Consider the following 12,440-nt stretch of genomic DNA (forward strand, 5'->3'; position numbering starts at 1 on the left):
GCTGATGCTCGAGTGGTTGAAATGCCTACTCCTGCTCTGCTCTGAGGTCAAATGTTCTGTGGCCTCGCCGCTCCCTCGTCCCACTGGGGTTATTTCATTGAACCATGCGTTTCTCAGCAGCCAATCACATTCCCCCTTATTGGCTTGGAGTGGGGTTTCTGGCCAATGAGGAGTGAGGTCAAGGTGCCAATCAAACTGTTTCCCCCCCCCCCCCCTTTTCCAGGCCAACATCTATAAGGGTCAGTTTAGGCCCAGGCTTTCTATTCATCATCTGTTTGCTGCGATCACATGGGTAACTGATATCTATACGAGCGGTTTATCTGGGAGGGCAGTTTGTACAGACAGGACCCCCCCACCACCAATGTGGTAGAGTAATGGGTGACCAAATCGAGAGGCTTGAGATATTTAAATCAGTCAAAGGTGGAGATAAACTATTACCACATCCTCCCCCCCCCCCCCTTCCCTGTGGCAAAGGATCCGGAACAAGGGGGCTGGAATAGCGTTCCCATGTAACAGGCTCAAGAGCAGCTGATTGGCCTCCTCCTGTTCCTGTCCTGGGAGTGTTTGATGGGGACAGTGTAGAGGGAGCTTTACTCTGTATCTCACCCCATGCTGTACCTGTCCTGGGAGTGTTTGTTTGGGACAGCGTAGAGGGAGATTTACTCTGTATCTAACACTGTGCTATATCTGTCCTGGGAGTGTTTGTTGGGGACAGTGTAGAGGGTGCTTTACTCTGTATCTAACCCTGTGCTGTCCCTGTCCTGGGAGTGTTTGATTCGAACAATGTAGAGGGAGTTTGACTCTGTATCTAACCCTGTGCTGTCGCTGTCCTAGGAGCGTTTAACTGAATGGCTGCTCAGGCTCGAGTGGTTGAAAGGCCTACTCCTGCTCTGCTCCGAGCTCAAATGTTCTGTGACCTCCCCCCACCCTCATCCCACTGGGGTTATTTCATTGATCCATGGGTTCCTCAGCAGCCAATCACATTCCCCCTTCTTGTCCTGGGGTGGGGTTTCTGGCCAATGAGGAGTGAGGTCAAGGTGCCAATCAAACTGTTTCCCACCCCCTTCTCCAGACCAACATCTATAAGGGTCAGTGTAGGCCTAGGATTTCTCTTCATCATCTGATTGCTGTGATCACAGTTGGGTAACTGACATCTATATGAGGGGCTTATGTGGAAGGGCAGTTTGTACAGACAGGACCAACCCCCCCCCCCCCCCCCCCAGTGTGGTAGAGTAATGGGTGATCAAATCAAGAGATTTGAGATATTTAAATCAGTCAAAGCTGGAGATAAACTATTACCTCATCCTCCCCCCCCCCCCCCTCCCCCTCCACTGTGGCAAGGGATCTGGAACAAGGGGGCTGGATGGGCCTTCCCATGTAACAGGCTCAACAGCAGCTGATTGGCCTCCTCATGTTCCTGTCCTGGGAGTGTTTGATGGGGACAGTGTCGTGGGAGCTTTACTCTGTATCTAACCCTGTGCTGTACCTGTCCTGGGAGTGTTTGATGGGGACAGTGTATAGGGAGCTTTACTCTGTATCTAGCCCCGTGCTGTACCTGTCCTGGGTGTCTTTGATGGGGACAGTGTGGAGGGAGCTTTACTCTGTATCTAACCCTGTTTTTACCTGTCCTGGGAGTGTTTGATGGGACAGTGCAGAGGGAGCATTACTCTGTATCTAACGCCGTGCTGTCCCTGTCCTGGGAGTGTTTGATTGGGGCAGTGTAGAGGGAGCTTTACTCTGTATCTAATCCCGTGCTGTATCTGTCCTGGGAGTGTTTGATGGGGACAGTGCAGAGGGAGCTTTACTCTGAATCTAACCCCATGCTATATCTGTCCTGGGAGTGTTTGATGGGACAGTGTAGAGGGAGCTTGACTCTGTATCTAACCCTGTGCTGTATCTGTCCTGGGGGTGTTTGATGGGACAGTGTAGAGGGAGCTTGGCTCTGTATCTAACCCTGTGCTGTAGCTGTCCTGGGAGTGTTTGATGGGACAGTGTAGATGGAGCTTGACTCTGTATCTAATCCTGTGCTGTACCTGTCCTGGGAGTGTTTGATGGGACAGTGTAGAGGGAGCTTTACTCTGTATCTAACCTCCTGCTGTACCTGTCCTGGGAGTGTTTGATGGGACTGTGTAGAGGGAGCTTTACTCTGAATCTAACCCCGTGCTGTACCTGTCCTGGGAGGGTTTGATGGGGACAGTGTCGAGGGAGCTTTACTCTGTATCTAACCCCATGCTGTACCTGTCCTGGGAGTGTTTGCTTGGGACAGTGTAGAGGGAGCTTTACTCTGTATCTAACACTGTGCTATATCTGTCCTGGGAGTGTTTGATGGGGACAGTGCAGAGGGAGCTTGACTCTGTATCTAACCCTGTGCAGCATCTGTCCTGGGATTGTTTGATGGGGACAGTGTAGAGGGAGCTTGACTCTGTATCTAACCCTGTGCTGTAGCTGTCCGAGAAGCGTTTCACTGAATGGCTGCTGATGCTCGAGTGGTTGAAATGCCTACTCCTGCTCTCCTCCGAGCTCTATTGTTCTGTGGCCTCCCCCCTCCCTCGTCCCACTGGGGATATTTCTTTGATCCATGGGTTTCTCAGCAGCCAATCACATTCCCCCTTCTTGTCTTAGGGTGGGCTTTCTGGCCAATGACGAGCGAGGTTGAGGTGAGGTCAATCAAACTGTTCCACCCCCGCCTTATCCAGGCCAACATCTAAAAGGGTCAGTGTAGGCCCAGGCTTTCTCTTCATCATCTGTTTGCCGTGCTCACAGTTGGGTAACTGACATCTATATGAGGGGTTTATCTGGAAGGGCAGTTTGTGAAGACAGGACCCCCCCCCCCCCAGTGTGACAGAGTAATTAATGGGTGACCAAATCGAGAAGTTTGAGATATTTTAATCAGTCAATCAGTCAAAGCTGGAGATAAGCTATTACCCCCCCCCCCCCCCCCACCCCCCCCCTGTGGCAAGGGCTCTGGAACAAGGGGGCTGGATGGGCCTTCCCATGTAACAGGCTCAAGAGCAGCTGATTGGCCTCCTCCTGTTTCTGTCCTGGGAGTGTTTGATGGGGACACTGTAGAGGGAGCTTTACTCTACATCTGAGCCCGTGCTGTACCTGTCCTGGGAGTGTTTGATGGGACAGTGTGGAGTGAGCTTTAGTCTGTATCTAACCCAGTGCTGTACCTGTCCTGGGAGTGTTTGATGGGACAGTGAAGAGGGAGCTTTACTCTGTATCTAACCCAGTGCTGTACCTGTCCTGGGAGTGTTTGATGGGACAGTGAAGAGGGAGCTTGGCTCTGTATCTAACCCTGTGCTGTACCTGTCCTGGGAGTTTTTAATGGGGACAGTGTAGAGGGAGCTTTGCTCTGTGTCTAATCCCGTGCTGTATCTGTCCTGGGAGTGTTTGTTGGGGACAGTGTAGAGGGAGCTTTACTCCATCTAACCCCGTGCTGTACCTGTCCTGGGAGTGTTCGATGGGGACAGTGTAGAAGGAGATTTACTCTGTATCTAACCCGTGCTGTACCTGTCCTGGGAGTGTTTGATGGGGACTGTGTAGAGGGAGCTTTACTCTGTATCTAACCCTGTGCTGTCCCTGTCCTGGGAGTGTTTGATGGGGCAGTGTAGAGGGAGCTTTACTCTGTATCTAACCCCGTGCTGTACCTGTCCTGGGAGTGTTTGATGGGGACAGTGTAGAGGGAGCTTTACTCTGTATCTAACCCCGTGCTGTTCCTGTCCTGGGAGTGTTTGATGGGGACAGTGTAGAGGGAGCTTTACTCTGTATCTAACTCCGTGCATTACCTATCCTGGGTGCTGAACCTAGTCTGGGAATGATTGATGTCTCTATCTCTCTCACTTGCTAGGCCATTCATTGTGGGCAGTTGGTTTTTGGAGCAGATGATGGATTTGGCCTCAGTACCTGGTGAGCAACCCAGTGATCATGATGAGAACCATAATCTGGGTAAGAATTTGAGGTCAACCCAGACATATCCTTGGGAATCATTCTGTCCAGACTCTGACATACATCTGTGTCCCTCTACCCCACAGCAGATCGGATTGATGATTCCTATACCCCCACTTACCTCGAAGCATTCCCTCCACTCCCAACAGCTGTCAGCTGTGAACCTTCGCCAAAAGAAACAGACAATTGGAACAAGATCAGACCCTTGAAAACATCCATCATGACCCAGGTGTGGACATGCGGAGAGATGACAGTCAGTGTACAGATATCTCCCTGAGATAGATAAGGAGAGAGGGAACTGAGAGACACCAGTCAGTGTACAGATACCTCCCTGAGAGAGGGGACTGAGAGACACCAGTCAGTGTACAGATACCTCCCTGAGAGAGAGGGGACTGAGAGACACCAGTCAGTGTACAGATACCTCCCTGAGAGAGAGGGGACTGAGAGACACCAGTCAGTGTACAGATATCTCCCTGAGAGAGAGGGAGGGGACTGAGAGACACAGTCAGTGTACAGATACCTCCCTGAGAGAGAGGGGACTGAGAGACACCAGTCAGTGTACAGATATCTCCCTGAGAGAGAGAGAGAGAGAGAGAGAGAGAGGAGACTGAGAGACACCAGTCAGTGTATAGACATATCCCTGAGAGAGAGGGAGAGGACTTAGACACCAGTCAGTGTACAGATAATCTCCCTGAGAGAGATGGAGGGGACTGAGAGACCCCAGTCATTGTACAGATATCTCCCTGAGAGAAACGGGACTGAGAGACACCAGTCAGTGTACAGATATCTCCCTGAGAGAGAGGGAGAGGACTGAGACACCAGTCAGTGTACAGATAATCTCCCTGAGAGAGAAAGAGGAGACTGATAGATATCAGTCAGTGTACAGATATCTCCCTGAGAAAGAGGGCTATGAGGCACCAGTCATCCAGACATCTCCCGGAGAGAGAGGAGACTGAGAGATGCCAATTAGCGGACAGATATCTTCCTGAGAGAGAGCAACAGGGGACTGAGGCACTCCACTCAGTCTACAGATATCTTCCTGAGAGAGAGGGTACTGAGAGATGCCAATTAGTGGACAGATATCTCCCTGACAGAGAGAGGACTGAGGGACTCCAGTCAGTGTACAGATATCTCCCTGGGAGAGAGGGGACTGAGACACCAGTCAGTGTACAGATATCTCCCTGAGAGAGAGAGGACTGAGAGACACCAGTCAGTGGACAGATATCTCACTGAGAGAGTTGGAACTGAGAGACGCCAGTCAGTATACAGATATCTCCCAGAGAGAGAGGGTACTGAGAGATGCCAATTAGTGGACAGATATCTCCCTGAGAGAGAGAGGACTGAGGGACTCCAGTCAGTGTACAGATATCTCCCTGAGAGAGAGAGGACTGAGAGACACCAGTCAGTGTACAGATATCTCCCTGAGAGAGAGAGGACTGAGAGACTCCAGTCAGTGTACAGATATCACCCTGAGAGAGAGAGGACTGAGAGACACCCGTCAGTGGACAGATATCTCACTGAGAGAGATGGGACTGAGAGACGCCAGTCAGTATACAGATATCTCCCTGAGAGAGGGGACTGTGAGACACCAGTCAGTGTACAGATATCTCCCTGAGAGAGAGAGGACTGAGAGACACCAGTCAGTGTACAGATATCTCCCTGAGAGAGATGGAACTGAGAGACACCAGTGTACACATATCTGCGTGAGAGAGGGGGGACTGAGAGACACCAGTCAGTGGGCAGATATCTCCCTGAGAGAAAGGGGGGGACTGAGAGACACCAGTCAGTGTACAGATATCTCCCTGGGACAGAGGGGACTGAGAGACACCAGTCAGTGTACAGATATCTCCCTGAGAGTAACGGGACCGAGAGACACCAGTCAGTGTACAGATATCTCCCTGAGAGAGAGAGGAGACTGAGAGACACCAGTCAGTGTACAGATATCTCACTGAGAGAGATGGAACTGAGAGACACCAGTCAGTGTACAGATATCTCCCTGAGAGAAACGGGACTGAGAGACATCAGTCAGTGTACAGATATCTCACTGAGAGAGATGGAACTGAGAGACACCAGTCAGTGGACAGATATCTCCCAGAGAGAGAGAGAGGACTGAGAGACACCAGTCAGTGGACAGATATCTACCTGAGAGAGAGAGAGGACTGAGAGACACCAGATATTTCAGTCAGCTCAGGGAAGGTGGTAAAAGAGGGGGAGGGGTGGCATTGTTAGTCAAGGACAGTATTACGGTGGCAGAAAGGATGTTTGATGAGGACTCGTCTGCTGAGGTAGTAAGACCATAAGACATAGGAGCGGAAGTAAGGCCATTCGGCCCATCGAGTCCACTCCACCATTCAATCATGGCTGATTTCAAGGGCTGAGGTTAGAAACCAGAAAGGAGAGGTCACCCTGTTAGGGGTTTTCTCTCGGCCTCTGAAAAGTTCTAGAGATGTAGAGGAAAGGATTGCAAAGATGATTCTGGATAGGAGCGAAAGCAACAGGGTAGTTGTTATGGGGGACTTTAACTTTCCAAATATTGACTGGAAACACTATCGTTTGAGTACTTGAGATGGGTCTGTTTTTGTCCAATGTGTGCAGGAGGGTTTCCTGACACAATATGTAGATAGGCCAACGAGAGGTGAGGCCATATTGGATTTGGTACTGGGTAATGAACCAGGACAGGTGTTAGATTTGGAGGTAGGTGAGCACTTTGGTGATAGTGACCACAATTTGATTACGTTTACTTTAGTGATGGAAAGGGATAGGTATATACTGCAGGGCAAGAGCTATATCTGGGGGAAAGGCAATTATGATACGATGAGGCAAGACTTGGGATGCATCGGATGGAGAGGAAAACTGCAGGGGATGGGCACAATGGAAATGTGGAGCTTGTTCAAGGAACAGCTACTGCGTGTCCTTGATAAGTATGTACCTGTCAGGCAGGGAGTAAGTGGTTGAGCAAGGGAACCGTGCTTTACTAAAGCAGTCGAAACACTTGTCAAGAGGAAGAAGGAGGCGTATGTAAAGATGAGACATGAAGGTTCAGTTAGGGCACTCGAGAGTTACAAGTTAGCTAGGAAGGACCTAAGGAGAGAGCTAAGAAGAGCCAGGAGGGGACATGAGAAGTCTTTGTCAGGTAGGATCAAGGATAACCCTAAAGGTTTCTATAGATATGTCAGGAATAAACGAATAACTCGGGTAAGAATAGGGCCAGTCAAGGACAGTAGTGGGAAGTTGTGCTTGGAGTCCGAGGAGATTGGAGAGGTGCTAAATGAATATTTTTCGTCCGTATTCACACAGGAAAAAGACAATGTTGTCGAGGAGAATACTGAGATTGAGGCTACTAGACTAGAAGGACTTGAGGTTCATAAGGAGGAGGTGTTAGCAATTCTGCAAAGTGTGAAAATAGATAAGTCCCCTGGGCCGGATGGGATTTATCCTAGGATTCTTTGGGAAGCTAGGGAGGAGATTGCTGAGCCTTTGGCTTTGATCTTTAAGTCATCTTTGTCTACAGGAATAGTGCCAGAAGACTGGAGGATAGCAAATGTTGTCCCCTTGTTCAAGAAAGGGAGTAGAGACAACCCACTCTATGGACCAGTGAGCCTTACTTCTCTTGTGGGCAAAATCTTGGAAAGGTTTATAAGAGATAGGATGTATAATCATCTGGTAAGAAATAATTTGATTAGAGATAGTCAGCACGGTTTTGTGAACGGTAGGTCGTGCCTCACAAACCCTATTGAGTTCTTTGAGAAGGTGACCAAACAGGTGGATGAGGGTAAAGCAGTTGATGCGGTGTATATGGATTTCAGTAAAGCGTTTGATAAGGTTTCCCACGGTTGGCTACTGCAGAAAATACAGAGGCATGGGATTCAGGGTGATTTATCAGTTTGGATCAGAAATTGGCTAGCTGGAAGAAGACAAAGGGTGGTGGCTGATGGGAAATGTTCAGACTGGAGTCCAGTTACTAGTGGTGTGCCACAAGGATCTGTTTTGGGGCCACTGCTGTTTGTCATTTTTATAAATGACCTGGAGGAGGGCGTAGAAGGATGGGTGAGTAAATTTGCAGATGACACTAAAGTCGGTGGAGTTGTGGACAGTGCGGAAGGATGTTACAAGTTACAGAGGGACATAGATAAGCTGCAGCGCTGGGCTGAGAGGTGGCAAATGGAGTTTAATGCAGAAAAGTGTGAGGTTATTCATTTTGGACGGAATAACAGGAACACAGAGTACTGGGCTAATGGTAAGATTCTTGGCAGTGTGGGTGAGCAGAGAGATCTCGGTGTCCATGTACATAGATCACTGAAAGTTGCCACCCAGGTTGAGAGGGTTGTTAAGAAGGCGTACGGTGTGTTAGCTTTTATTGGTAGAGGGATTGAGTTTCGGCGCCATGAGGTCATGTTGCAGCTGTACAAAACTCTGGTGCGGCCGCATTTGGAGTATTGCGTGCAATTCTGGTCGCCGCATTATAGGAAGAATGTGGAAGCATTGGAAAGGGTGCAGAGGAGATTTACCAGAATGTTGCCTGGTATGGAGGGAAGATCTTATGAGGAAAGGCTGAGGGACTTGAGGCTGTTTTCGTTAGAGAGAAGAAGGTTAAGAGGTGACTCATTTGAGGCATACAAGATGATCAGAGGATTGGATAGAGTGGACAGTGAGAGCCTTTTTCCTTGGATGGTGATGTCTACCACGAGGGGACATAGCTTTAAATTGAGGGGAGATAGGGATAAGACAGATGTCCGAAGTAGGTTCTTTACTCAGAGAGTAGTAAGGGCATGGAATGCCCTGCCTGCAACAGTAGTGGACTCACCAACACTAAGGGCATTCAAATGGTCATTGGATAGACATATGGACGATAAGGGAATAGTATAGATGGGCTTTAGAGTGGTTTCACAGGTCGGCGCAACATCGAGGGCCGAAGGGCCTGTACTGCGCTGTAATGTTCTATGTTCAGTCAGTGTCCAGATATCTCCCTGAGAGAGAGATAGAGAGGGGACTGAGAGACAGCAGTCAGTGTACGCATAGCTCCCTGAGAGAGACAGGGGACTGAGAGACACCAGTCAGTGTACAGATATCTCCCTGAGAGAGAGTGGACTGAGAGACACCAGTCAGTGTACAGATATCTCCCTGAGAGAGGGGACTGAGAGACACCAGTCAGTGTATAGATATCTCCCTGAGAGAGAGAGAGAGGGGACTGAGAGACAGCAGTCAGTGTACGCATTTCTCCCTGAGAGAGAGAGGGGACTGAGCGACAGCAGTCCGTGCCCATCTTTTTGAGAGAGGGGGGATAGGGAGGGTTTTACGGGCTGGAGATAGTTACAGAGATAGGAAGGATTGATGGGTAGGGATATAAAAATAAGAATGTAGAATTTGGATTTAGACGTATTGCCTGACCCGGAGCGAGGAGTGCAGGTCAGCGTGCACAGAGAGGAGGATATGAGCTGTGAGCTATGTTACGACGTGGACGGGGAGGGGAGGAGGTGGGGGTTAGGGGAGGTTGTGGGTCGGGGCTGCGGGAGGCGGGGGGGACGGATCTGCTGATGTTTTCATCGTTCTGGAGCATGCACAGTGTGAGGGCAAGGCAATAGAGGACCGGGAAGTGTGTCAGTGTCACAATGATGTTCTGAGTCTGTCTCTCTCTCTCTCTCGGTCTTGCTTGCATCATCTGGCCTCAGGTATTTCACGTTCCGCTGGCTGACCGCAGGTTTAAGGACCTCGGTGAGTTTGGAGACGAGCAATCCAAGATTTGCCAGGACATAATGAGAAAGACGGCTGCACACCTGGAGCTGTCGCTGGCGAAAGACCGAGGCCTCTCCATCCTGGTGACGGGAAAGCAGGAGGCAGTGATGAGGGCACGGAAGGAGATCGTCACCCGACTGCAGACTCAGGTGGGTGGATGGGGAACGAATCCCACACTCTCACGTCGAGTGTCACAGATCGGACCAGCTCCTCCCTATCTCTGTCACCTCCTCCAGCCCACCCCTCCCCATCTCTGTCACCTCCTCCAGCCCACCCCTCCCTATCTCTGTCACCTCCACCAGCCCACCCCTCCCTATCTCTGTCACCTCCTCCAGCCCACCCCTCCCTATCTCTGTCACCTCCTCCAGCCCACCCCTCCCTATCTCTGTCACCCCCTCCAGCCCACCCCTCCCTATCTCTGTCACCTCCTCCAGCCCACCCCTCCCTATCTCTGTCACCTCCTCCAGCCCACCCCTCCCTATCTCTGTCACCTCCTCCAGCCCACCCCTCCCTATCTCTGTCACCTCCTCCAGCCCACCCCTCCCTATCTCTGTCACCTCCTCCAGCCCACCCCCTCCCTATCTCTGTCACCTCCTCCAGCCCACCCCTCCCTATCTCTGTCACCTCCTCCAGCCCACCCCTCCCTATCTCTGTCACCTCCTCCAGCCCACCCCTCCCTATCTCTGTCACCCCCTCCAGCCCCGACACCCTCCCTATCTCTGTAGCGTCCTCCAGCCCCAACACCCCTCCCTATCTCTGTGACCCCCTACACTCTCCCTATCTCTGTCACCTCCTCCAGCCCCAACACCCCTCCTTATCTCTGTCACCTCCTCCAGCCCACCCCTCCCTATCTCTGTCACCCCCTCCAGCCCCCTACACCCTCCCTACCTCTGTAGCATCCTCCCAGCCCCCTACACCCTCCCTATCTCTGTAACCTCCTCCAGCCCCTACACGCCTCCCTATCTCTGTGACCTCCTCCAGCCCCTACACCCTCCCTATCTCTGTAACCTCCTCCAGCCCCTACACCCCCTCCCTATCTCTGTAACCTCCTCCAGCCCCTACACCCCTCTCTATCTCTGTCACCTCCTCCAGCCACTAAACCCCTCCCTATCTCTGTCACCTCCTCCAGCCACTAAACCCCTCCCTATTTCTGTGACCTCCTCCAGCCCACCCCTCCCTATCTCTGTAACCTCCCCCAGCCCCTACACCCCTCTCTATCTCTGTCACCACCTCCAGCCCCTACACCCTCCCGATCTCTGTGACCCCCTACACCCCTCTCTATCTCTGTCACCTCCTCCAGCCCACAACACCCCTCCCTATCTCTGTCACCTCCTCCAGCCCACCCCTCCCTATCTCTGTGACCCCCTCCAGTCCCCGACACCCCTCCCTATCCCTGTAACCCTCCTCCAGCCACTACACCCTCCCGATCTCTGTAATCTCCTCAGTCCCTATGCCCCTCCCTATCCCTGTAACCTCCTCCAGCCCCTACACCCTCCCTATCTCTGTCACCTCCTCCAGCCCCTACACCCCTCCCTATATCTGTCCCCTCCTCCACCACCTTCAACTGTCCATAGCTCAGTATCCTCCCCCTATCGGCACTCCCCCAACCCCCTCCCCATTCCCCCTTCAATCTCCTCCCGCCCCTCGCCCAGAGTGCCCACCCCCTCCCCTCCCCTACTCGCCCCCCCACTTGCCCCCCCACCCCCTCCCCTACTCGCCCCCACCCCCTCCCCTCCCCTATACGCCCCCCACCCCCTTCCCTCCCCCTACTCGCCCCCCCCTCCCCTACTCGACCCCCCCACCCCACTCCCCTCCCCTACTCGACCCCCACCCCTCCCCTACCCTACTCGCCCCCCACCCCCTCCCCTCCCCTATTTGCCCCCCACTCCCCTCCCCTCCCCTATTTGCCCCCCACCCCCCTCCCCTCCCCTATTTGCCCCCCACCCCCTCCCCTCCCCTACTCGCCCCACCACCCCCCTCCCCTCCCCTACTCGACCCCCCCACCCCCCCTCCCCTCCCCTACTCGCCCCCCCACCCCTCCCCGCCGCCCCCTGCCAGCTGCCCCCCCCGCTCCCCCTCGTGCTGCCCCCCGCTCCCCCTCGTGCTGCCCCCCCGCTCCCCCTCGTGCTGCCCCCCCGCTCCCCCTCGTGCTGCCCCCCCGCTCCCCCTCGTGCTGCCCCCCCGCTCCCCCTCGTGCTGCCCCCCCGCTCCCCCTCGTGCTGCCCCCCCGCTCCCCCTCGTGCTGCCCCCCCGCTCCCCCTCGTGCTGCCCCCCCGCTCCCCCTCGTGCTGCCCCCCCGCTCCCCTCGTGCTGCCCCCCCGCTCCCCCTCGTGCTGCCCCCCGCTCCCCTCGTGCTGCCCCCCCGCTCCCCCTCGTGCTGCCCCCCCGCTCCCCCCTCGTGCTGCCCCCCCGCTCCCCTCGTGCTGCCCCCCCGCTCCCCCTCGTGCTGCCCCCCCGCTCCCCCTCGTGCTGCCCCCCCGCTCCCCCTCGTGCTGCCCCCCCGCTCCCCCTCGTGCTGCCCCCCCGCTCCCCCTCGTGCTGCCCCCCCGCTCCCCCTCGTGCTGCCCCCCCGCTCCCCCTCGTGCTGCCCCCCCGCTCCCCCTCGTGCTGCCCCCCGCTCCCCCTCGTGCTGCCCCCCCGCTCCCCCTCGTGCTGCCCCCCCCGCTCCCCCCTCGTGCTGCCCCCCCGCTCCCCCTCGTGCTGCCCCCCGCTCCCCCTCGTGCTGCCCCCCCCGCTCCCCTCGGCTCCCCCCCGCTGCT

The 12,440-nt window shown here is 54.0% G+C and overlaps 1 long non-coding RNA gene across 1 annotated transcript; it reads left to right on the forward strand.

Moving 5' to 3' along the window:
* Positions 1 to 3,857: 3,857 nt before the first annotated feature.
* On the forward strand, positions 3,858 to 9,818 carry LOC140392376 (uncharacterized). The gene is made up of 3 exons (XR_011935315.1): positions 3,858 to 3,948; positions 4,035 to 4,177; positions 9,618 to 9,818. It is a non-coding gene; the product is annotated as an uncharacterized lncRNA (long non-coding RNA).
* Positions 9,819 to 12,440: the final 2,622 nt, after the last annotated feature.

This window comes from Scyliorhinus torazame, chromosome 16 (genome assembly GCF_047496885.1).
Source record: "Scyliorhinus torazame isolate Kashiwa2021f chromosome 16, sScyTor2.1, whole genome shotgun sequence".
NCBI classification, from domain to species: domain Eukaryota; kingdom Metazoa; phylum Chordata; class Chondrichthyes; order Carcharhiniformes; family Scyliorhinidae; genus Scyliorhinus; species Scyliorhinus torazame.